The 26,343-nt window shown below is 38.8% G+C and overlaps 1 protein-coding gene and 1 pseudogene across 1 annotated transcript in view; both read left to right on the top strand.

The window, feature by feature from the left end:
* The window catches only part of KIAA1217 (KIAA1217 ortholog), a 465,513-nt gene that overhangs the window by 101,650 nt on the left and 337,520 nt on the right, over positions 1-26,343 (top strand). The window lies entirely within an intron of this gene.
* Positions 4,540-17,808, top strand: LOC129514127 (prefoldin subunit 5-like; annotated as a pseudogene).

The raw sequence follows: 26,343 nt of genomic DNA, 5'->3' as shown, positions 1-26,343 counted from the left end.
GGTGCCCCTGATACCATATATAACTTTTAAAGTAGTTCTAGAATTTTAGTTGTCTTCATAATATAGGTCACAGCGTACTTGAAAGCAATGTCCACATTTTTTCAGGAAAAAAGATTGTTCGCCCACGCCAGGCTTTCCAACTTAGAAATATTTTATTTTATTTTATTTTATTTTATTTTATTTTATTTTATTTTATTTTATTTTATTTTATAGTATTCAGGAGATAATAGAATTTGTCTAATCATCCATCCTAATCTTTTTCATGTAGTCACTGAAGAGTCCAGCATGTCAAATTTGGTAACAGAAATAATTATTTGATTAAAAAATTACGTTCTTGCTCATTCCTTCATTAATGGGAGCACAAGTAGGTGGAATGCTTGCCTCCCAGATTGTAAGTGGACGGGGGTCTGTGGACAAGATAAAACAATGGAGCAGGTAAAAGTCCCTTTGGAAACCGGAGGAATAGTTTCTGTGTCAAAGAATATCCCAATTCAAAGTAGAGGTTTCCATAGTGTTGAAGAATAATCTTGCCTATTTGGTGCCAAATTAGGTAGAGGGTGGATTTTTGGAGATAGAAAGTTGACTTAATGAGGTACAAATTCTCACATTGAAATAAAATGGTTCTCTGTCTTGGGTGTGGACTTGAGCCCCCAGGGATTTAGTGGGATTGTTCCAAATCTCCTCTGGAATATGATCTAGCTGGAGGACTTGGTTTGGGGACGCATCTGGTCTCCTCAGAGTTCTGGCATGGGCGACTCAGAGCTTGCACCTCTGAGATCTGTTTAGTCTCCAGGGACCTCAGTGACTTCATGACAGCCATTCTGAGAAATGAGAACTGCTTGATTTCTTTGACGGGATGTTAACCCTTCGGGAATGGAATTTTGGCTTACTTTTAAAACTACAAATTTCTCAATGAAAAGTAAGCTTTAGATGTATAGTAGACAAGAATGGAAAGGACTCTTTTTTCCCAGGGCAAAAGGATTAAAAAAAAAAAAAAAACAGGAAGAGAGAGCATTAATCTTGCTATAGCATTTAAATATCTGTGTTGGTTGGGTAAAGACTTTATTAGCCTCGGTCTTAACCCTCAGATGATTACAGTTGGAGAGGTACAGATCGTGACTGCTGAGTATTTCCACTGAATTGAGTCCAGTCACTGCATGGAACAGCTGTGGTCTAATTATGTTCAGCCATGGTACTCTAACAAATACATTTCTGGGGCTCATCGAACTTGTAGTGCCAAAGAGACATAGATGATAAAAGCAGATTGAATTGATGTCTACTTTTGATCCTTTGGAAGGAGCCAAGATCAACATCTGCATAGAATACAAGCTTATGTATCTGTTATATTTATTTTTAAGGGTTATTTTATTTGACTTATTAAAACTTAGAACCAAGTATCCCATAACAATGATGTTAACATAAATAATGATTAGATTCTTAGGCTATCCTTAGAGATTCTATTTAATCCATTATATAGCTGAACCATTGAAACTTACCACCACTTACCACCTTATTTCTTTTGGAAAATGAATCCCAGTATAGAAGGCACACATCTCTCCATCCAGGCAGCTAGAGAAAGGCCCCCTCACACACCAACTAGGTTGCCCAGTGGGCAGACTACGCATTTCCCAAGGGTATAGACAAAGCAGAAACACTAAAGTCTTTGCCAGGGTCTGAATACATTTGTACCCTCTCCCTCAAATTAATATACTGAAATCCTAATTCCCAAAGCGATTGTGTTAGGATGTGGGGCCTTTGGGAGGTAATTAGGTAATGAGGGCAGACCCCTTATGATTGATTAGTGTCCTTATAAAAGATACCCCAGAGAGCTAGTTAACCTCTTCCACCATGAGGGATTACAGCAGTAAGTCAGTAGGCTGCAGCCCAGAAGAGGACCCTCACCAGAGCCCAGCGATGGCATCCTGGTTTTAGACTTCCAGCTTCCAGAACTGTGAGAAATAAACATCCATTGTTTATAAGTCACATAGTTTCTGGCGGTTTTATTATAGCAGCCTGAACAGACTGAGACAAATTCATTTTAAGATAATTTGATAAAATATATCACATATACATGTGATATAAAGTTTTAAGGCACTCATGAGAAAAATTAGAATTTTGCTTAACTTCTTTAAATTTAGTATTACTTTCATATTGAATCATACACAGAGATCACTAGGGCCTCTGAAGATCTTAATCAGGGCCTGCTCCTTTCATCCTGTCCTCATATTCCTTCCTTTGTCAATTCCCACAGTGTTGGCCCCAAAAACAGAACTCAAACCTGAAGGTAGTTTCTTCAGAGGCCTTAGCAAGTAGTGAGGGCTGTGGCAGAAGTGAGTTTCATGACATGGAGTGGCAAGTGGAGCATAAGATTTCTCTCCAGCTCTTCTGTAACCTGGCACTTGTAGGGATTCCAGTAATAGTGGAACCAAAGGGGCATCGGTACCTCTTCATGAGCTTGCATGGTTCAGAAATTGGGTCCTGCCTTCCTGAACATCATATATTTTATGTACTCCAGGGTATTATGGCCATTTTAGAAAGTAAGAGTATAGAACTGTTTTGTTGTTTGTTTGTTTGTTTGTTTGTGTTTTGCATTAATGGGGAGGGCCCCATAATGAAAGAGGACAATCCTGTGGGAGAGCCAAATGATAGAGAATGAGATTGGATGCAGGTGATTTTGAAAAATTTCAGCAAATGGGGACCTAGCAGAAATTGCATGAGTCTGAGAAAGAAGTAAACTCAAAACAATTGTGAGTTTGCACTAGCAAAAATAAATAAATGAATAAACAAAGCCAATTCTTTAAATGGGCAAAGAATTTGAACAGACATGTCTCCATAGAAGCTATGCAAGTGGACAACAGGTCTATTAAAATTGTTCAGTATCACTAATCATAAGAGAAATGTAAATCTAAACTACAATGGGATTACCCTTAGCGCTGTTAGGATGACTATTATCAAAACAAAAAAAAACAAAACAAAACAAAAAAAAAACAAAGCAAAAACAAAAAATAACAACTGTTGGTGAGGATGTGGAGAAGGAAACCCTGATACGGTGTTAGTGACAATGTAAAGTGGTACAGCCATTGTGGAAAATAATATGGAGTTTCTTCAAATTTTTAAAAATAGAATTACCATGTGATCCAGGAATCCTACTTTTGGGTATTTATCTGAAGGAAATGCACTCAGGAACTTGAAGAGTTACCTGCACTGCCATGCCCATTGAAGCATTATCCACAATAGCTAAGATATGGAAACAATCTAAATGCCCATCTACTGGTAGAGGAATAAAGAAAATGTGGCCTATCTATTTATCTATCTATCCTGCTATTTTTGAGCATATGGATGGACTTGAACATTATGATAAGTGAAATAAGTCAGATACACAATGATAAATACTGTTTGATCTCACTTCTATGTAGAATCTAAAACAGTCACACTCATAGAAGCAAAGAGTAATGGTGGTTGCTAGAGGCTGAGGGGAGGAGGAACAGAGGAGGTGATGGTCAAAGGGCATGTTAGTCAGGGTTCTCCAGAGAAACAGAAGCAATAGGATATATACAGATATATACAAGGGGAGATTTAGTATAGGAATTGTGCGTGTGATTATGGAGGCCAAGAAATGCCACCATCTGCCATCTGCAAGGTGGAGAACCAGGAAAGCCGGTGGTATAATTCAGTCTGAGTCTGAAGACTTTAGAACCAGGAATGCTGATGTGCAAGAGCAGGAGAGGATGGATGTCCCCACTCAAGCAAAGAGAAGAAATTTGCCCTTTCTTCACCTTTTGTTCTATTCAGGCCCTCAACAGATTGAATGATACCCACTTGCATTGGTGAGGGCAATCTTCTTTACTTAGTCTACCAATTCACATGCTAACTTCTTCTGGAAACACCCTCACAGGCATACCCAGAAATAATGTTTAATAGCTTATCTGGGCACCCCTTAGCCCAGTCAAGTTGACCCATAAAGTAACCATCCCAGGGTACAAATTTCCAGTTATGCAAGACAAATAAGGTCTGGAAATCTATACAGGCATACCTCAGAGATATTGTGAGTTTGGTTCCAGGCCACTGTAATAAAGTAAATTTTGAAATAAAGCAAATCAAATGAATGTTTTGGTTTCTACTGCATATAAAGCTATGTTTACACTATATTATAGTCTCTTAAGTGTGTAATAGCATTATGTTTAAAAAAGCAATGTACACACCTTAAATAAAATATACTTTATTTCTAAAAAATGCTAATCACCATCTGAGCTTTCAGTGAGTTGTAATCATTGATTATAGATCCCCATAACAAATATAATTAAAGAGTTTGAAACATTGAAGAATTACCAAAATATGGCACAGAAACACAAAGTGAGCAAATGTTGAGAAAAGGGTACCCATAGATTTGCTCTGGGCAGGGTTGCAACAAACCTTCTGTTTATAAAAAAAAAAAAAAAAAAAAAATCACAGTACCTGCGAAGCACAATAAAATGAGGTATGCCTGTGCAGCATGGTACCTGTAGCTAACAACACTGTATTGGGCCAGTTCTCCTTCCTGACATGGCACAGTCGGTTAACATCACAGAGCTGAACCTGCCGCAGCTAGAAATGCTCAAGAACCAGCTGGACCAGGAACTGGAGTTCCTGTCCACGTCCATCGCGCAGCTCAAAGTGGTGCAGACCAAGTACGTGGAAGCCAAGGACTGTCTGCACATGCTCAACAAGAACAACTAGGGGAAAGAACTGTTTGTCCCACTGACGAGTTCTATGTATGTCCCTGGGAAGGTACATGATGCGGAACATGTACTCATCGATGTGGGAACAGGCTACTATGTAGAAAAGACAGCTGAGGATGCCAAGGACTTTTTCAAGAGGAAGATAGACTTTCTTACGAAGCAAATGGAGAAAATCCAACCAGCTCTGCAGAAGCATGCCATGAAACAGGGTAAGGTTGGCCTGAGGCACCCCTTCACCCTTTCTACCTCCATGATAAAGAGCATGGATTCCAGTGTGAACTGGGGGTGTCCCCTTTGCTAGATTAAAACTGTCTTTCTCAAAAAAAAAAAAAAACCCACTGTATTTATACCTAAAATATGCTAAGAGGGAAAATCTATTAAGTGTTCTTATCACTCATACAAAAATAATAATTATAATAAAAGGGGGAGGAAAATTTGGGAGGTGATGGATATGTCTATGGCTCTAATGGTGATGATGGTTTTATGCTATATACTTTTACTCCAATTTATTGAGTTGTATGTATTAAATATATGATTTTTATATATAAATAACTGCTCAATAAAGTGGTTTATTGGGTTTGAACTGAAAATTGAGCAGAAGTGGAAGTATGATCCAGATATTAAGAACTAAGATTGAGTTTATCTTTGTGTATGGTGTAAGAGAATAATCTAGTTTCATTCTTCTGCACGTGGCTGTCCAATTTTCCCAGCACCATTTATTAAAAAAAACTGTTCTTTTTCCAGTGGATAGTCTTTCCTGCTTTGTCGAATATTAGTTGATCATAGAGTTGAGGGCCCATTTCTGAGTTTTCTATTCTGTTCCATTGATCTATGTGTCTGTTTTTGTGCTAGTACCACACTGTCTTGATGACCACAACTTTATAGTACAACTTGAAATCCGGCATTGTGATGCCCCCAGCTCTGGTTTTCTTTTTCAATATTCCCCTGGCTATTCAAGGTCTTTTCTGATTTCACACAAATCTTAAGATTATTTGTTCCAACTCTCTGAAGAAAGTCCATGGTATTTTGATAGGGATTGCATTGAACGTGTAAATTGCCCTGGGTAGCATTGACATTTTCACAATATTCATTCTTCCAATCCATGAGCATGGAATATTTTTCCATCTCTTTGTGTCTTCCTCAATTTCTTTCAAAAGTGTTCTGTAGTTTTTAGATAAACTCAAAATGGATGAAAGACCTAAATGTGAGACAAGAATCCATCAGAATCCTAGAGGAGAACACAGGCAACACCCTTTTTGAACTCGGCCGCAGCAACCTTTTGCAAGATACATCTATGAAGGCAAGGAAAACAAAAGCAAAAATGAACTTTTTTGCTTCATAGTCCATAGGCATGGACTTCATCAAGATAAAGAGCTTCTGCACAGCAAAAGAAATAGTCAACAAAACTAAAAGACAACCTACAGAATGGGAGAAGATATTTGCAAATGACCTATCAGATAAAGGGCTAGTTTCCAAGATCTATAAAGAACTTATTAAACTCAACAGCAAAGAAACAAACAATCCAATCATGAAATGGGCAAAAGACATGAACAGAAATTTCACCAAAGAAGACATACACATGGCCAACAGGCACATAAGAATATGCTCCACATCACTTGCCATCAGGGAAATACAAATCAAAACCACAATGAGATACCATGTCACACCAGTGAGAATGGGGAAAATTAACAAGACAGGAAACTACAAATGTTGGAGAAGATGCAGAGAAAGGGGAACCCTCTTACACCATTGGTGGGAATGTGAACTGGTGCAGCCACTCTGGAAAACAGTGTGGAGGTTCCTCAAAGAGTTAAAAATAGATCTGCCCTACAATCCAGCATTTGCACTGCTAGGGATTTACCCCAAAGATTCAGATGCAGTGAAACACTGGGACACCTGCATCCCAATGATTATAGCAGCAATGTCCACAATAGCCAAACTGTGGAAGGAGCCTTGGTGTCCATCAAAAGATGAATGGATAGAGATGTGGTCTACGTATACAATGGAATATTACTCAGGCATTAAAAACGACAAATACCCACCATTTGCTTCAACATGGATGGAACTGGAGGGTATTATGCTGAGTGAAGTAAGTCAATTGGAGAAGGACAAACAGTGTATGTTCTCATTCATTTGGGGAATATAAAAAATAGTGAAAGGGAATAAAGGTGAAAGGAGAGAAAATGAGTGGGAAATATCAGTGAGGGTGACAGCACATGAGAGACACCTAACTCTGGGAAAAGAACAAGAGGTAGTGGAAGGGGAGGTGGGCGGGGGGCTGGGGGGACTGGGTGACGGGCACTGAGGGGAGTACTTGACGGGATGGGCACTGGGTGTTATGCTATATGTTGGCAAATCGAATTCCAATAAAAAATATACAAAAAAAAAAAAGAACTAAGGTTTGATTTCGGAGTGTTCAGAAACTAGCCTGTTGGGGCACCTGGGTGGCTCAGTCAGTTAAGTGTCTGCCTTCAGCTCGAGTCATGATCCCAGAGTCCTAGGATCCAGCCCTGCCTCAGGCTCCCTGCTCAGTGGAGAGCTTGTTTCTCCCTCTTCCTCTACTGTTCTCTCTACTCGTGCTCTCTTTCTCTGCTATTTTAAATAAATAAAATCTTTAAAAAAAAAAAAAGATAAGAAAGAAAGAAAAGAAACTAGCCTACTGGAGAAGGCAGTGATTTGATTAGGGAAAAAAAGTGAGAGACACACACTACTATATATTGAAGTTAAAATTGGTTATAATGAATATTCATCCATTTCTCAAGACTGGGAGAGTTTACCTGTCAAAGAAGGGAAATTTCCATTCAGGATCCTGTGGATCCTGTGCAGGTACAGTGGCTCCCCTATCTACAGTGTCAATAGTACTGTAACATGAGCCATGTGTATAATTTAAAAATTTCTAGTAGCCACATTCAGACAATAAAAAGAAACTGGTGAAATTAAGCTTCATAATATATTGTGTTTAACCCAATATGTCCAAACTATTAGTTCAGCATGCAATCGATGTTAAAAAGTATTAGTGAAAAAATGTTATTAAAAATATTAATGAGAAATATAGTGTGTATTTCACATTCCAGCACAGCTCAATTGAGACATTAAGTTTTCATCAGAAATACATGATCTGTAATACAAATCTGTAGATTTCATAAAATTTGCAATTGAAAACATGGATTCACAGACACAAGTTGTTCCGAAGAAAGCTCAAAGTTTTCCAATAAGTGAATCAAGTATCAGTTTTCAGATAGAAGTTTATAACTTGAGGAGCCTTGCCTGGGTGATCTTTTCCTGGGCTAATAGTCTGTGGCTCTATTTCTTGCTCAACTGTATGATTCAACATTCATAGGCATGGTCTTCATACGGGTGAGAGGATGTCAAAGGCATTGTTGTGATATAGATAGAAAGGTTACCCAGTGTCTGGAAAGATGAGAAAAGAAATGAGTGGGTCACACACAGAAGAGCCAGAGAAGTACAGAGACTTTGCAAACAAGGTGCTGAGGGCTACCATTAGAAGAAAAAGAAAAATACTACTGATGGCAGGAGACAGAGTGGCTGTCAATCTTGAACACCACTGGGAGTTTGTAAAGGATAAACCAGGGGCGCCTGGGCGGCTCAGTCGGTAAAGCATCTGCCTGCAGCTCAGGTCATGATCCCGAAGTCCTGGGAACAAGCCCATGGTGGGCTCTGTACTCAGCAGGGAGTCTGCTTCTCCCTCTGCCTCTGCCCTCCACTGCCCCCCATGCTCATTCTCTCTCAAATGAATAAATAGAATCCCTCCCCCCCAAAAAAAAAGAAGAAGAAAGAATGAAAGTAAAAGATAAACCAGTCTGGCCTCCCATAGTGTCATGTAACCAGTAACAGTTACCAAGAGACATTACAGTTGTCCCTATATATTTAATACCCAAAAAATGACTGGGAAAAAAATCTGAGCACTATTTTTGATACTAAAAAATGGGTATATGTACAGGAAGAAAAAAAGAATTCATTACTTATGTCAAAGACCAAAACCACAATAATTTCACACCAGGGAAAATATGTGCGTCTATGCCATGCTGAAACTGTTTTCTTATACCATTAAAAAGTAGGACAGAGAGGAGACATAGCAAGGAGCCCTGACTGTAGAGTCTTTAGGGTTACAAATTACAGAGAGAGGTTCCGTTTACCTTAGGTGAATAAAGTTTAAAGCTAAACAGAGAAATAAGGAGGGAAGTGTCTCTGTAGCTGCATAGAAACCTGATGGAGCAGGAAAGCCATGCAGGATGCAGCTGGCCTGTGGCAGCCCTCCAGACACCCCAGCTGTAGTGACCGGGGTGACCTTGTCATCCCCTCAGCAGTAGGCGTCCGTTTCTCCTAAACCTGTGCCCTACCATTTCAGGAACTACTCCTGTTTCTGCTTCTTACTTTGCTGCCAGAGTTTATTAACTAGCCCTCCCTTTGTGCCCATATTCAATCTCATTAAGAGCCAGGGTGTGATTGGTCCTGCCAATCACCAATGAGCTAGGTAGCCTTGGTGATGTATCTTGCATCCTCCTGTGCAGGGAGCAAGATTCCTGCTGAAAACAGCTCTGGCCTCCACCTCAGGGCTGTGTGGTGCAAAGCATCTGCCCTGCATAAAGAACTATCCGTGTCAACAGAAGGGCGTCCTGGGCATTGCAGACGTTCAACAGATCATGGACATCTCAACTTAGAGTCAAGTCAGCTGATTCAACTCTGAAAGAAGTAACGCTGGCTATCTGCATTATTAGGCTCGATGGAAATCTACATAATCTGGATAGAAAAATGAGAAAACAAAGGGACCAGCAATAAAGAAGACAAGAACTAAATTGATCAAGGGCACCTGGGTGGCTCAGTGGTTGAGCATCTTCCTTTGGCTCAGGGTGTGATCCTAGGGTCCCCAGAGAGAGCCTGCTTCTCCCTCTATGTCTCTGCCTCTCTTTCTGTGTCTCTCATGAATAAATATATAAAATCTTTTAAAAAAAAAAGAAATAAATTGATCAGAAGTGTTATTACATAAAGGATTTCATTTTTATTCATACATCTCTTCAAATCTTAAAGCACTTTTTAATACTTAATGAGGGACTGTACTTGCAAAGTCTGTGTCTCATTTTATAAATCCTCTAGGACGCATCGATAGTTCAGAAACCTTTAATCAGTTAACAGTAAGAAAGCAGACCGGAAGAACAATTGTATAGCAGGAAAGCAAAAGGGCAGTGGGAATCAAAGGAAAGACACTAAAGCACAAAGTGGTGTAGAGTGAGCTCTGCTGAGAGAAGGGGTGCACGATTTAAAACGTGTTCCCAAGTTTTGCATCTTCTGTACCCTCACACGTCCATGGTTGGTTACAAAGCTGAGAGGAACAACTGCTAATGACTCGATTTTGTGATTCGTGTAAATTCACAGAGAGGAGGCAAGGTAACATGTCACTGACCTTTTTAAGTAAGACATCAAGGCGTAAGGACCAAGCAGCGTAAAGCAGGATGTGTAATCAGTATCTTTACTGAATAGCGAGGAAGGAGATGATGCATTTTTAAAAGATGCCTTTTATAGATCTGAACTTGAAATAGCAGGATTTGGAATACAATGGCAGACAATATCTTTAGGACCATTTCCTACAATCCTGCTATTTTTAGATGTTTTGTGCTTATTTCTTCCTTGGGTCCCATAGCCTGCATTTTAGTGTTTTCCAAGTTACTCGGCGTACTGTACCTGCTTTTCTCTCTTTAATCGCCTCTCCTTCCCCACTCACATTCTTTATAATTTATATATCCTGCTTTTCCGTGTGGTTTTCAAATCTACACAAAGGGTTATTTACAGCTGCCAAATGGTCACCATGGCTTTGTAAACAGGGAACTTATTCCAGTTAATGATTATCATCTTATTTGGGTTTTCACTACAGATCAAAGAACACTTTGGAACACTTTGATTTGGTATGAGATTGAACATTTTAGAGGCTGTATTTTGGAGTTGCTCAGAGAAGAATGCAAGTAAAGTCTCCCCACATGAACTGGCTCGTGTTCTAAGAGCCTACCTCTGTGGTTCACATTTATTTTATCTCTGACCCATCTCCAGCAGTTATCCAAACAGGTCTAAAATCGCTAGAAAATTGGGATAACAGTTTTAAACAATTTGGTCAAGAATAACTTGTTACACTCTTCTTTGTTTCACCATGACTTTGAGTCCTTGCTTATAAACATATGTAGGTGCTTAAATTTTAATTAAGTATTGTATACACTTATGTATGTAAATCTCCTACGAGAGAGCTATTCTGGCAATTAATTGTTTTGCTTTGTTTTTTTTGTTTTTTTTTTTTTAAAGATTTATTTATTCAGTAGAGACACAGAGAGAGAAAGAGAGAGAGAGAGGCAGAGACATAGGCAGAGGGAGACGCAGGCTCCTCTCAGGAGCCCGATGTGGGACTGGATCCCGGATCCCAAGATCATGACCTGAGCCGAAGGCAGGACCAACCACTGAGCCACCCAGGCATCCCTGGTAATTAACTGTTATAAAAGAATTGAATATACAAGACCTCAAGAAAGGCAAAGTCAGAAAATAAGTATTCATCGAGTACTATGAATGAAATTTTTTTACACCTTTGTGAGAAATTTAGCATTTACCTGATGAAAGGAGATAAGCCTCTGCTTGTAATAGGAATCAACCATTATATATTGCATATGTGACATCTAGCCAGAAAGATACAATGACTGGATCATATAAATGCTCCTCTGAACATACATTTATAAAAAATTAGCACTTCTCAAGGTATTTGGTATGAATATACCAAATTCGGTATATTCATACCAAATACCTAAGTTTGAAGAAAATTCAAATGTTGTCCATTCTCATTTATGGGCTAAGTTTCTAAGTTCTGTGAGGTATTTAGAGAAATACTGTCTTTTTAGAATTTGCTATCTCAAAGAGAATCCAACACACGACTGCAGGGACTGTCAATTTGATCTGTAGAGGGACTGAGTCCTTAGCTGGAAATGATCTCGTCATTACCAAGCATTTATTAATTCCCTGATGGAAATATCAAACAAGAAGGATACAGTGATCCCAAGCTTTTGTCTGCTAACCCTCCTCAGAGGAAATAAGCCAGGATGACCCACCTCCCTATCTCCCAAACACCTCCCTACCCCATCTCCCAAACATGGAGGGAAAAAGAAGGGTCCAGGGAAGTTACTTGGAAAATACTTGGTGTTTCTATAGGATTTGAGGGCTATTCGTCTCTTCAACATCATAAGCTGTGGCTTGCAAATTTCAGTGTATCTAAGAATCACTTAGTGAGCTTGTTTTTAAAAAAGAAATCCCCCCAGAGATTTCTGATTTCAGTTCAAAAGCTTTGGTGAGGGCCCAGGATTCCCATTTTTAATTACCTTTTCTCTGTAGTTCTGGAATGGTCTGAATAACAGCTTCTGCTGGTGGAAAAATGTGGAGCATCTTGTTTTTTCTGCCAGTGATTTCATTGCAGAGATCAGATACACCCTTATTTCCTTTTGACAGTTTGCAAATTTAGTATTTTTATTTTTGTGGAACACCTAGGTGACTCAGTCAGTTTAGCATCTGCCTTCGGCTCACGTCATGGTCCCAGGGTCCTGAGATCAAGCCCTGCATCAGGCTTCCTGCTCAACGGGGAGTCTGTTTCTCCCTCTCCTTCTGTTGTTCTCCCTGCTTGTACTCTCTCACTCTCTCTGTCAAATAAATAAATAAAATCTTTAATATATACATATTTTTATTTTTGTAATTCAGTGAGGAATGTCTAAACACATTTTGTTTTGCAGGAAAAGAAAAACCCCTTAAAGTTATCTATTGTAAATTCTTAGAGAGCCTTTCCCAACCTTGAAAGCACTACTTTGGGAATTCCTTGGAAGGGTCCAGTTAATGTATCTGAATTTTAAAGAGTAGGTTGTTCAACAGATGTGCCATGTCTAAACAGTGGTAAAATACTCATAATGTCAGAAATGCATGTTCAACGAAATCATTTAGTTCTTTGAAAAATGAACTTTCTACTTGGCCTGGATTCATTTTTCAGTGATGTATTTTCGGAAATGTAAAATAAAAGCTATTAAACTTAGTATATATATTATCCAAACACTAGTTTTTAAAAATATAAAGTTAAAATATTGTTTTAAATATAGTCACTTCTGAACATATAAGTCCAAAAGAGCTAGAAGGGGTTTTTTTTCAACTTCCTAAAAATAAACTGCCTTTGACTTAAAACCATATATGGAATATTTATCACTAAAGGAGACTTTTTTCTCTCTTGATTTTAAATTACTAAGACTATTTTGCATTCTTAACTACAGTATTCATTACTACGAATAGATTTTAATTTTTTCTTGTGCATATTTGAACTGAGTTTTACAGAATACTTATGTAGTATTATGTAGAAGAATTGCTACTTCTGATGCTAATCTTTTACATGTAAATATAAAGACAGTTTCCTAAAGCTAAAAAGAAAAAAAAAAAAGCTGAAGTTAAACTTATATTTTTCCCACTTACTTATATTTAATTGTACTGGGAAAAGATGTTTTTTATCTGCTTCTCTGAATATATGTTTTCATTTCTATAAAATGTTCATTCTTGACCCTCAGAACTTAATCTGTTTTATGTGTCTTAAAATACTGTGGAAACTGCAGTGAGTTTTTATTTTTTTGATAACAGATAACCTAATTCTGTGCTAAAGTGAGAAACCTTTGGGTTTTGTATACACCCCGCTTACTGCCTGGCATTGTGTTTCCCCATGGAATCATAGTCAAAGCATTCTAGATTTGATCGATGCATGGTGTGAGTGGTTTGATGGAGCTGACAGTTTACAAAAGGGTATAGGATCAACAACTAAATGTTTCTCCTCAAGAACAGTTTGGTTTTTTTTCATGTAAGAAACTAGAGGCAGTTTGTTTATAAACAGATATTGGATTTTATGTGAATTTGAAGTGTCTTGAAGTAAGAAAAAAATATATTAGGAACAGATTTTCTCTTTAAATAGACTTTCAAGATAATCTGTGTTTTTCTAAAACATTCCTAAGCATTTTGAGAAAGCAGTAGGATCTTGTTCACCAGTGTGTCCCTATTTAAGAAAAGAGCCAACATTGAGAATTTATTTAAGAGAATGGTCAAGTCTCGCCCTTGGATCCCCAGGTACTGCTGTGATTCGAATTTTGCTGGGGAGTGAGGACCAGCCCAGGGAAGATCTATGGGCTTGGAAAGACTAGAAGCAATCCTGAAGCTTCCACTAATTTCCAGGTCTATCTTTTCCTCCTTCCCTCCCTTCCTTTACTCTTTTATGCAATCTTTCAATTGTCTGGGTGGAAGTTAAGCTATCAGGGCTCTCTCACTTGCCTGGAGCAGAAATCAGCACAAATTGGCCTGATGGTAAGGTGGGATAAATTTAATCAATTGGTTATCCAATGAAATGAAGAGGAATACATCAGTTTCAGGCCTGGCTGTATTCAAGGTAGCTGTCATCAGGAATCTCTTCTCCTGACTCCATCTGTAGGCTCTTCCTTTCCTGTGGCTTCATTCTCAACAACTAAATGATCCGATAGAGCAGTTTAAAAAAGGGGGGGAGGGGGGAATGACATTTTTAGTACTTAGAATTGAAGAGTATCATTCCTCCCAGAAAATAGAGAGGCAGACCTTGCCAATTCTGGGTTCCAGAGCACACCTGAAATGGAAGTACATGTTGTCCAAAACAGCTAGGAGTAAGATGAACTGGGGAGTAAAGCTTGCAAGGCTGGAGAAGCTGAGACCAGATCTCTAGCTCTAGAAGACAAAGACAAAGTGTCAGAAGCCAGGGGTGTCTGGAGCAGGCCAGGGAGAGATAATACAGAAGGAGGGAGGCTTATTTGAGGGGATTACTGGAGCCTCGTATAGAAATGTCCCCATTCTTATATCTGGTGTTTGTTGACTTTTTGGTTGTAGAGGGTGGGGGGAAGTGCTTACTTAGAGACAGACATCACATACTTTACAATTTCATGGTAGTCTAGAGCTATGCAGACTAAACTTTAGATTTTTATCTCATTGACTAAAAACCTTAGAATTATCCACTGTTATCATTATCCTCATGTTAAGGGTAAGGATGGATGGATACTGACACTTTAAGGAACTAAGAAATTTGCCCACAGTCACTGGCCCCAGACAGGGCTAGAGCCTTGGCCAAAGGAAGGATTTTCCTGGAGTTGATTCACAGAGTACCTTGCACATTCCAGTCATGCTTTGAGGCTCTGCTGCGTGCCAGGAGAAGGATGCCCTGACAATATAATGCCGTGATATGTCCCTAGAGTCACAACCCACACTAGAGGAAGTGATGTCATTTGGGTCTGAGTGCTTCATGAGGACTTAAAGTCTCCCCGAGGGAGAATGCTGTCTCATCTCAGGAAAGAGTATGTCTGCCTTCCTCCCTGCTTAAATTCCTCCCTAAATTTTGCTGAGTTCTATGTAACTCACTGAGGGGCCCCTTGCTACATGCATAACTAGCTTTTTGTGTTGCTTTACCAGAGAATCACAACCTGTTGAAGATACACAAATCCAAAGAAAGGCTAGAGGGCGTGACCGAGTCCCCTAGTTTTATAGGTTAGGGAACAGAGAGGGCCAGAGGGGATGTGTGGATGACTCAAGGTCACATGGTGGATTCTTGGCATTGCTAAAACTTGAACCTCATTGAATTCCAAATCCTGTATTCTTTCCACACCCCAACTTTTCAGTTCCATGTTTAAATATCCAAATAGATTAGCAGCACCATATTATTGACCAACGTAGTTATATTTTAGAACCACAGGTCAGACCAAACATTGGAGTTGAGAATAATCTTCAAATTCCCTTTCTTCCTTCTCTCTCCTGCTTTCTTTTTAGTCTATATTGTCTCAATCAAGAAAGCTTTGGTTCTTGGAATGGACAATAAACTCTCACTCTCTGGGTCTCTCACTCCTTCAGCATTTTGTGTATCATGCAATGAGTATGTGATTTTCTTCTGATGTGGTTTTACGTATTTTAAACTCCGGTTTGATGAGTAGACATTTGCTATTACTGCCCAGATTGCAAATGGTAGGAAGGTGCTATAAAAATAAAATGTGGTTATTGTAGCAAATATCCACAGATAGAGAATGAATGCTGATTCCCACCTCCATTTCCTTTCCTTCTCATTTACCGGCTACGTACTTCGCCTTTTAAAAACCTTTCTGTGCCAGTCAATATGTAAAATATTTGCTGCATGTGTCCAAACTGAAAGTTAATGAATTACAAAACATTCTTATTTTGTGAAATAGCATTTTCAATCCCTTTCTGTATGAAAGACACAGCAATACACAGTGGCTGTAAGTGTGGTGATGGTCTTTACAAAGCAGAGATTATGTTACTTCTGTGAAACTTCCAAATCCTGCTCTACCTCCAGTAAATCTCCCTTTGGACTAAATAAACAGAACCTATTACTCTTTCTTCATACATTGTCTAACATGGAAATAAACTTTACTATCTTGTACTTTCTGTTCTCTTAAAAAAGGTAAGAGTTCTCTTTGTAAAGAAAGATCATATTGATTTATTTTAGACACAATGCCAAATCTTTTAGCAAGAAGAGATGGCTCTAAAACTGGAATTTTTTTTTCTCCTTATTTAAAACAATCTGTTCCTAGAAATTGTGGAGTGCTTGCGAGATTCTTTAATAATGAAGGTGTAAGTCTCAAATGACCAATATAGAAAAGGGGAGACATTCACTCATTTTGAAGTTAAGAATAAACCTAAGAATAGTTTTGTTGGGGGAAAATAAAAAAATCCTTGAACGTCCAAAGGGCTGACTTAACTCAGAACTTGCCTGCTGGATGCAAATGCACTGTGGTTGGGCTGCAGACCCCGTTGTCAAATCATCAACTGTTAGCCTCAAGATTGGCCCATCATAAGCCTTTTATCCTTTCCACCGTGAAGTCTGGCTGTGGGGCTGTCTGGTTCACTCTGGGGTTGATTGACTACAGCTGGTCTTGGGAGCAAATGTCCCTTCATATAACATTAAGGATTGCAAATTCCTACACCCTAGGATTCACCACCAGCTGAAACAGCAGCCGGGAAGGGGTTAGTTTATGCTTTTGAGGGTAAGAACGCAACTTGTGGTTATGTCAGTCTGCAATCTTATTCTGTGTTTTCTAGAGACTTTTAACTCTAAACACTGGAAGTAATAAAAGCATATACTGTGGTTGCGTAGAACTGTACTTCTTTTGGAAGGAGCTTGGAACTTTGCATATTGCAGATGAGCTACTCATTTTATTTCACCTTGGTTTTCAGAATGAAGTGATATAAATAAACACACACATGATTTATAGAGATGGGGATACTGAGCCACTACAGCTTTAAGCAGCGGATTATAGCCAGATGAATCAGGACTGGGTATTGAATGAATTCCACTGACCTGTATATTGTTCTTGGAGTTCTGTTCTCTCTTTGCTAGGTCACTGGCTTTTCATTGAATGCATTGTTATCCGGTTATAGTAATGGAAAGATCAAGGCTTTGGACCTAGCTGATCGATGTTTCGATCCTGGCCCAGCGATTTCTTAGCTGTGTATATAGAGCTCCCCAACAAAGCCTTAGTTTGTATATCATTGGGGGGGGGGGAGAATAATCCTTCCCCTCTGGTTTATTGACAGAATTAAATGGAATAAAAGAAAAACACTTAGTGCTGCATGATGTCCTTATGTGACGCACCTAGAGTGGTCAAATTCTGAGAGACGAGAAGGACGATGGTGGTTGCCAGGGCTGGGGGCAGGGAGAGTGCGGAGTTATTGTCTGTCTAATGGGTACAGAGTTCCAATTTTACAAGATGAAGAGTTCTGGAGATGGACGGTGGTGGGTGCACAACAATGTGAATATACTTAATGCCACTAAACTGTGCACTTAGAAATGGTTTAGTTAGGATACTCTGGGTATTGTATTCTTCCGCAATAAGAATCGTAATAAAAAGCACTAGTGCTTTGCCAGGCAACTGTGGTTAACCTGCCATTTCTGCCTCCTTTCCTAGTCTTACTTGTTGGTGTTGATGAAGGGCTGACAGCCCCTGGAGATCTGACCGGGTTATCTGGAGCTCTTGGAGCTGGGCAGGTCCACAAACCCTAAGGAGTGAAGCTGGTCCACTGGGTAGAAGCACAGAATCACACATTATCAGAGATATGAGCTCAGAGAACATCGAAAGCCCATACTTTCCTATGATATACAGGAAAACTAAGGCCTAGAAAAATTGAGGGTTTTTTTTGCCTAAAATAACAATAAATCAGTGACAGAGCTGGAACCTAGATCACTAACTCCTAGTCCAGTTTGCTTTCCAGGAAATCTTGGACCTGCAGGAATCCCGGGCCACTCTGTGACCTCAAATTGGGCTAAGAGTTTTCTATCCTCTGATCAGATAATTTCAAAGACTAAAATATAAAACATTCCCTCGACAGGCAGTTGTAAATAGCTTTATCAACGAGATATAAATGGCCTAAAGGAACTGCACACATTTAAATCGCTATGTGAAAACATATGGAATATTCAACTCTTTATGCAGTCAAACTCATCAATCTTCTCCTCAGTGATTTGTTCTCCCACTTTGAAGTTCAGAAAATTTTTCTTGACCAGAAACTATTAAAGATATATTTCATCATCAAAAACAATGTACTATTTGATAAGCCTCAATGTATGTATAGACTATGAAACCATCATCACAATCAAGATAATGACAGGTCCACCACCCTCAAAAGTTTCCTTGTTCCTATTTTTTGTGTGTGATAACAATCTTAGGATCTCCTGTCTTAACAACCTTTCTATACATGACACAGCAGCATGAGTCATCATGCTGTACATCCCCAGTACTTATTTATCTTATCACTGGAAGTCTGTACCTTTTGAGCACCTTCCCCCACTAACCACCACCCACCCACCCACTCTCCTCTCTGCCTCTGGTAACCTCAAGTCTGATCTCTTTTTCTATGATTCTGGTGTTTTGGTTTTATTTTTTAAAGATTTTATTTATTTATTCATGAGAGATATAGAGAAAGAGAGAGGCAGAGACCCAGGCAGAGGGAGGAGCAGACTCCACACAGAGAGACTCGATCCCAGGACTCCAGGATCACTCCCTGGGCTGAAGGCAGGCACTAAACCGCTGAACCACCCAGGCTGTCGTGGTGTTTTGGTTTTAGATGTTACATATAAATGAGATTATACAGTATTTTTCTTGCTTTGACTTATTTCACTTATATAATGCCTTCAGGGTCCTTCCATGTTATCACAAATGGCAGGATTTCCTCATTTTTTTATGCCTGAATAATATCACATTTCATTTATATCCATCAGTAGACAAGTTGTTTCCATGTTTTGGCTACTGTGAATAATGCTGCCATGAACATGGGGGTGCAGATACCTTTCTGAGATAGTGTTTTCATTTCCTTTGGATATATTCCCAGAAGTGGAAGTACTGGGTCATGTGGTAGTTCTATTCTTTTTTCTTTTTTTTTTTTAGATGTATTTATTTATTTTAGATAGAGAGAGTGTGTGTGAGCTGGTGGGAGGGAAGCAGAGGCAGAGGGAAAGAGAGAATCTCACACTCCCCACTGAGTGCAGAGCCCAACGTGGGACTCAATTCATGACCCTCGAAACCAAGAGTTGGACATTCAGCTGACTGATCCAGGTGGCCCTGGTAGTTCTATTCTTAATTTTTTGAGGATCCTCCATTCTATTGTCCATAGTGGCTGCACCAATATGTAATCACACCAATAGTGTACAAGGGTTCCACATCTTTTTTTTTTTATAAATTAATTTTTATTGGTGTTCAATTTACCAACATACAGAATAACACCCAGTGCTCATCCCGTCAAGTGTACCCCTCAGTGCCCGTCACCCATTCACCCCCACCCCCCACCCTCCTCCCCCTCCACCACCCCTAGTTCATTTCCCAGAGTTAGAAGTCTTTATGTTCTGTCTCCCTTTCTGATATTTCTCACACATTTCTTCTCCCTTCCCTTATATTCCCTTTCACTATTATTCATATTCCCCAAATGAATGAGAACGTACACTGTTTGTCCTTCTCCGGTTACTGTGGCCAAGTTCAAAAAGGGTGTTGCCTGAGTTCTCCTCTGGGATTTTGATGGAATCTTGTCTCACATTTAGATCTTTCATCTATTTTGAGTTTATCTTTGTGTATGGTGCAAGAGAGTGGTCCAGTTTCATTCTTCTGCATGTGGATGTCCAATTTTCCCAGCAAGGGGTTCCACATCTACACTAGCTTTGTTCTCGCATCTTTTTGATGATGGCCATTCTAAAAGCATGAGGTGATATCTCCATGTAGTTTTTTTTTAATTTTTTTAAATTTATTTATGATAGTCACAGAGAGAGAGAGAGACAGAGACAGAGACACAGGCAGAGGGAGAAGCAGGCTTCATGCACCAGGAGCCCGACGTGGGATTCGATCCCGGGTCTCCAGGATCGCGCCCTGGGCCAAAGGCAGGCGCTAAACCGCTGCGCCACCCAGGGATCCCTCCATGTAGTTTTGATTTGCATTTCCTGAATGACTAGTGATGTTGAGCATCTTTTCTTCTATGTGTTGGCCTTCTATATATCTTTTCTGGAGAAATATCTATTCAGATTCTTTGCCCATTTCTTTAATTGAGTTACTCATCTTGTTTTGTTTTGAGTTGGATGAGGTTTTTTTTTTATGTTTTGGATATTAACCCCTTAGATATATGGTTTGCAAATATTTTTCCATTCCATAGGTTGCTTTTCACTTTGTTGATGGTTTCATTTGCTGTCAGAAATTTTCAGTTTGATGTAGTCCTACCCATTTATTTTTTATTTTGTTGCTTGTGCCTTAGATGGTATATCCAAAAAAAAATCATGACCAAGACCCATGTCAAGAAGCTTTATTCTTTGTTTTCAAGGGGTTTCATGGTTTCATTAAGTCTTTAAATCATTCTGAGTTAATTTTTGTGAGTGGGTATAGGATGTGGGTCCAGTTTCATTGTTTTACATGTGAAAATCCAATTATCCCAGTAACACTTGTTGACAAGGCCATCTTTTCTCCATTGGGTATTCTTGGCTCCCTTATCAAAGATTAGTTAACTATATGTGCATGTGTTTATTTCTGGGCTCTCACTTCTGTTCCATTGGTCTGTGTCTGTTTTTTGCCAGTACTATAATGTTTTGATCACCACAGATTTTATATATAGCTTGAAATCAGGAATACATCCTGATTTGTTCTTCTTTCTCAGGATTACTTTGGCTATAGTGGTCTTTTTGTGGTTCCATATAAATTTTAGGAGTATTTTTTTCTGCTTCTATAAAAATTGCTATTGGAATCTTGATAGAGATTACACTGAATCTATAAATGGCTTTCAGTAGTATTGACATTTTAACAATATTTATTCTTCCAATACATAAACATAGGACAGTTTTCCAATCATTTCTTTCTTTTTCAATTTCTTTCATCAATATCTTATAGTTTTCAGAGTATAGATCTTTCATAGCATTAAAGTTATTCCTAAGTATTTTATTGTTTTTGATGCTACAGTAACTAGAATCAATTTCTTTATTCTTTTTCATAAAATTCATTGTTAATGTATCCTTGTTTCTATTTTTTTAATTTTTAAAAGTTTTTATTTATTTATTCATGAGAGACACAGAGAGAAAGAGAGAGAGAGAGAGAGAGAGAGAGAGAGAGAGAGAGAAGCAGAGACACAGGCAGAGGGAGAAGCAGGCTCCATGCAAGGAGCCCAACATGGGACTGGATCCTGGGACCCCAGGATCACACCCTGGGCCAGAGGAGGCACTAAACCACTAATCCACCCCGGGATCCCCTGTTTCTATATTTAATATCATTCTCTATCGAACCTCATCACAGGCAACCACTGATCTGTGTTTTGTCACTATATAAATTAGTTGGTATTTTCTATACTCCATTTCTGTCCCCTTATTTTACTCAGCATAATTATTTTGAGATTCATCTATGTTGTTGCATTTATCAATACTCCATTACTTTTTATTCCTGAGTAGTAGACCATTGTTTGGATATGCCATAATCTGTTTATCCATGTAGCTGTTAGCATGTATTTGGGTTGTTTTCAGTTTGGGACTGCTACAAATACAGTTGGTATGGTCATTCATGTGAAATCTTTGTATGTATATGTGATTTCTGTATTAATCATATGTGTTCAAGTGCACCTTTTATATACAAACTAACCAATATAGAACCCAGACTCCTCAGCTTCCTCTCCTTTGGGGCTCTTATACTCCAGACCACTATCCACCTGCTCTAATCATCCAGGGCTATGTATCAGACAAGTAGAGCAGCCCTAATCCTAATTAGCTTGCTTACCCTGACTTGCCCATTCCTTCCTACAAAAACCAAAGTGAAGGCTTTTGCCTATGTTTCCCCTTGCTCCCTCTAACATCCTAATTGACCCTGGGCTTCCCCTTGTGGTGCCCCTGTGGGTGTGTCATGCCTTCTGTTTCTAGAGAACAGTGAGTAAAACTTCTTCCTTCATAACAGTCATTTCTGTGTCTGTGTGTCTTACTGTACCTAATTAAAACAAATCCTAGGTACATTTTAAAGATTTATTGATTTATTTATTTGAGGTGGGGGAGGGGTTGAGGGAGAGGGAAAGAAATCCTTGAGCAGACTCCTTGCTGAGCACAGAGGCCACCACAGACTCAATCCCAAGACCCTGAGATCATGACCTGAGCCAATCTCAAGACCCTGAGATCATGACCTGACCTGAAATCAAGAGTAGGCCACTTAACTGACTGAGCCACCCCGGTGTCCCCCGAGATACATTTTGAAACACCTTAATTGCTCCTGAGTATATCCTAGTTACAAAACGGCTAGATCACATGGTAAATATGTGTTTAAGAAACTACCAAACTGTTGTCCAAAATGTTTGGGCCATTTTACATTCTCAGTAGCAGCATATGAAAATTCCAGTTCCTCCTACCAACACTTGGCATGATTCATGTTTTTCATTTTAATCATCTTAAGCACAGTGTATCTCAATGTGATGTTACTTTGTATTACCTTAATGAATAATTATGTTGAATTTTTTTGTGTGCTAATTTGCCATCCTTATATCTTCTCTGGAGATGCATCTGTTCAAATCCTTTGCTCATGTTTTATTGGGTCATTTTTCTTATTGCTGATTTTTGAGAGCTCTTTATACATTCCAGCATAAATATTTTGTCAAATATATGGCTTGCAAAGATTTTCTCCCCAGTTTCTGGCTTGTCTTTTGGTTCTTTTAATGATATCTTTTAAAGAGCAGAAATGTTTAATTCTGATGAAGTCCATCAGAATTTTGCCATTTTGTTCTTCGGCAGATCTTGTTTCTGGTGTCAGACTTTGCCGTCCCAAGGTCACAAAGATTCTTCTTGTTTTCTTCTTTAGGTTTTATAGTTTTAGAATTCACATTTAAGTCTATGATATATGTGGTATCATTTTTTTAATCTGATGCAAAATACCAATTGAAATTAGTTCTTTTTTTTTGCATATGGATATTCAATTCTCTCAGTACCATTTGTTGAAAAGAGTATTCTTTCCGATAGAATTGCCTTTGCACCTTTGTCAAAAATCAGTTGTCTTTGTAGGTCTATATCTGTATTCTGTATTCTGTTACATTGATATATTTGTTAATCTTTCTGCTAATTCCACACTGTCTAGACTGCTATAGCTTAATAATAAGTCATGAAGTCAGGTAGTGTTAGTCCTCCAACTTTGTTTTTCTTTTTTTCTTTCTTATAGCTCTTTTGGCCATTTAAGGTTCTATCCATTTAATATGCATTTTAGAATCATTTTTATCAATTTAAAAAAAGAAAATCCCTGGGATATTTGTTAGAAAACATTAATTTGTGAAATTTGACATCTTAACAGTAAATATCTCAACCCATTCCTTTTTTTTTTTAAAGATTTTATTTCATTATTCATGAGAGACACATAGGGAAAAGAGGCAGAGATACAGGCAGAGAGAAAAGCGGACTCCCTGCAGGGAGCCTGATATGGGACTTGATCCCATGAAGCCACAAGCTGCAAACGCTCAACCACTGAGCCACCCAGGCATCCTAGGGTCTTAACTTTTCTGAACAATATTTTCTAATTTTCAGTTTACATGCTTTACACATTTTTTTGTAAAATTGATCCTTAAATATTTCAAGTTTTTGATGCTATGTGAATAATAGTCTTTTTAATTTCAATTTTCAATTGGAAAAAGCCTTGTTTCATCAAACTTGGATGCTCTGTTTCTATAGAGAACAGACAAACAATGGCTTCCCTGTTCTATTTTGGCTCTTACCTCTTGCAAAAAGTCCTACAAATGGATTTTCCTCTTGGCCTTTCAAACTAAATGCCAAGAGTCCTATAATGAGACTGAAAATGTAACCATATTGCCCTGAAGGAACTAACTGTGCTGTCCTCTTTTGCAAATGCAGCTCAGCAAACTGAGTATGTTAGAGACACAAATTTCTACAGCTTGTAAGGATTCTGTCAAGAATGTGTAATGGGGATGAATTACTCTTGCCATGAGAACTTCAACTTTTGCACTTCCTGGCTTTACTATGGGTAACATTGAAATACTAAAGTGGTCCCCAAAGTGCTTGAATTTAATAGCATTAATTACCAGGCCCCCACAAATCTATAAATTCTTATTTAAAAATTCAACTATTCTATTTGTAATCCCTGTGAGTGCTTAACATTTAGTGCCCTACCTGTAAATTTTTCAAAAAGCAAACAACCTCACCTCTGACATCAAATCCCTATAAGAATGAGTGAACAGCTCTGGCTCCCCAGAGACATAGCTGTCCTCAGGAGGTGTCTCTTGGTCTAAATTTGGCTGGATCTTATCTCCCTTTCTTCCATAAAACGTTTATTCTCTCAGAACCCTGAGGAGACATGTCTGGTAAACTACTTCAGCATAAAATATTAAGAACAGAGAACAGGTAAAACTCCTAAGAGTATTTGTATTTCAGAAGCCTATAACTCAAATGCAAGGACTTCTATTGTAATGGAAAATTTGAGACATTGCAGGAGGGAAAGAAATAGGGGGAAGAGAAAGCCTTCTGACATCCCCTCAGATCTCCTTGTTTGTCATACCTTTTAGTACTTCTCATCCAGCCCTCACCTCTCACTATGTGAGGATTGGACTCTAACTCCTGAAAGACATTACTAATGCACAGGAGACTTTTTGTCTTGATATCTCAACTATGTAGCAGTGGGTCATGGATTTGTGGGTTTTTTTTCTTTTTTTGTACTTCTTTCATGAGAAGGTTGAGAAGATGAACATGATATGCAAAGTCACACTAAAGAAAGTTCATGTCTAGGTTGAGTCGGTATTATACCATTATCCAACTTTTTCCTTAGCATGCCAGCCTCTTAGGCATTGGCAGTTTTTTGGTGACATTTATTAAATCTTTTTGAAGTCTTGAATGTCCTTGAATTCAGAGAATCAATGTGGGGTACCAGGAAAGAGACACACAGAGACAAGGGAAACACAGAGACAAGGGAAACACCAATCCAAGCTCAGTTGTACTCGTACAGGAAGACTAGTGGTATAAAGGTAATGGGCAAGAAATGATACTAACTAAACAGAATCACCTTAAAGACACTTTATAAATCTAGTGAGCTCACACATCACTCTGAAGAAGGAAAGAGAAGGTCTCACAGAGAAACAAAGGTGGGATGACTCAGGTGCCAAGTGGATCATCATCATAAGTGTATCCCTCATGCTAAATCAGAAGTATTTTAATGAGCCCACATTCCTGGAACTGGTTAAAAAATATGAAATTAGAGTTCACTAACATCTTCAAAAGTTCTCTCTACCAAATTCTAGGCAGGAAAAGGGCAGAAAATTTTGAGTTCTCCTAAAGCATGAAAATAGCACCAAAGATTGTGCATGTTTAAAGGAAGTCTGCTTAAAGCCATGCTTTGTATTCACTCTTCTCTGTGAACATCAAACTACCACCATGCCTTTGTTCTAGATTTTCCAACAAAAGCTTAACACAGGCTAACATCTGCCATGCATTATCCTTGAGGAGGCGTGGTTGGCATTTGGCAGGGCTACCCTCCTCCCTCTTCATCCCTGTTGGCAGAGACTGAACTGAGGCAGGTCCTTGAACAGAGCAAGTATCTGTCTCTACCCTGCATGAAAAGAGGTGAGAAAATGGAGTTGTCTCTGAGTGATGCACCCCATCACATGGTATCAAAGGTGATTTAAAATAATTAAAGCACTGTGCCTGTATTAGTTATCTATTACTGCACACAAAAATTAACTCCCCACAATGTCAGCCTAAATAACAAATAGTTAATATCTTATAGTTTTTCTGTATTAGGACTCTATTTAGCTCAGTAGTTCAGGCTCAGGGTGTCTTGTGAGGTTGAAGTTAAGCCATCACCTGAAGCTAGGGTCACATGAGGCTGGAGGATCTGCCTCTAAGCTTACTAGCATGCTTGTTAGCAAGACTCAGTTTTTTTCTAGTTGTTGATCAAGTATCTCATTTCCTCACTATAGGCTGTTTGAGGATCCTCACAACATGACAGCTGGCCTCCCCAGAGTAAGTGATCCAAGAGAGACCAAGATGGTAGCCATAGTCTTTTATAACCTAATCTTGGAAGTAACATACTATCGCTTCTGCAATAGTCTA

This window comes from Nyctereutes procyonoides, unplaced genomic scaffold (assembly GCF_905146905.1).
Source record: "Nyctereutes procyonoides isolate TBG_1078 unplaced genomic scaffold, NYPRO_anot_genome, whole genome shotgun sequence".
Lineage (NCBI taxonomy): Eukaryota > Metazoa > Chordata > Mammalia > Carnivora > Canidae > Nyctereutes > Nyctereutes procyonoides.
The sequence above is the reverse complement of the archived record's forward strand: the minus strand, read 5'-3'. Positions and strand labels throughout refer to the sequence as shown.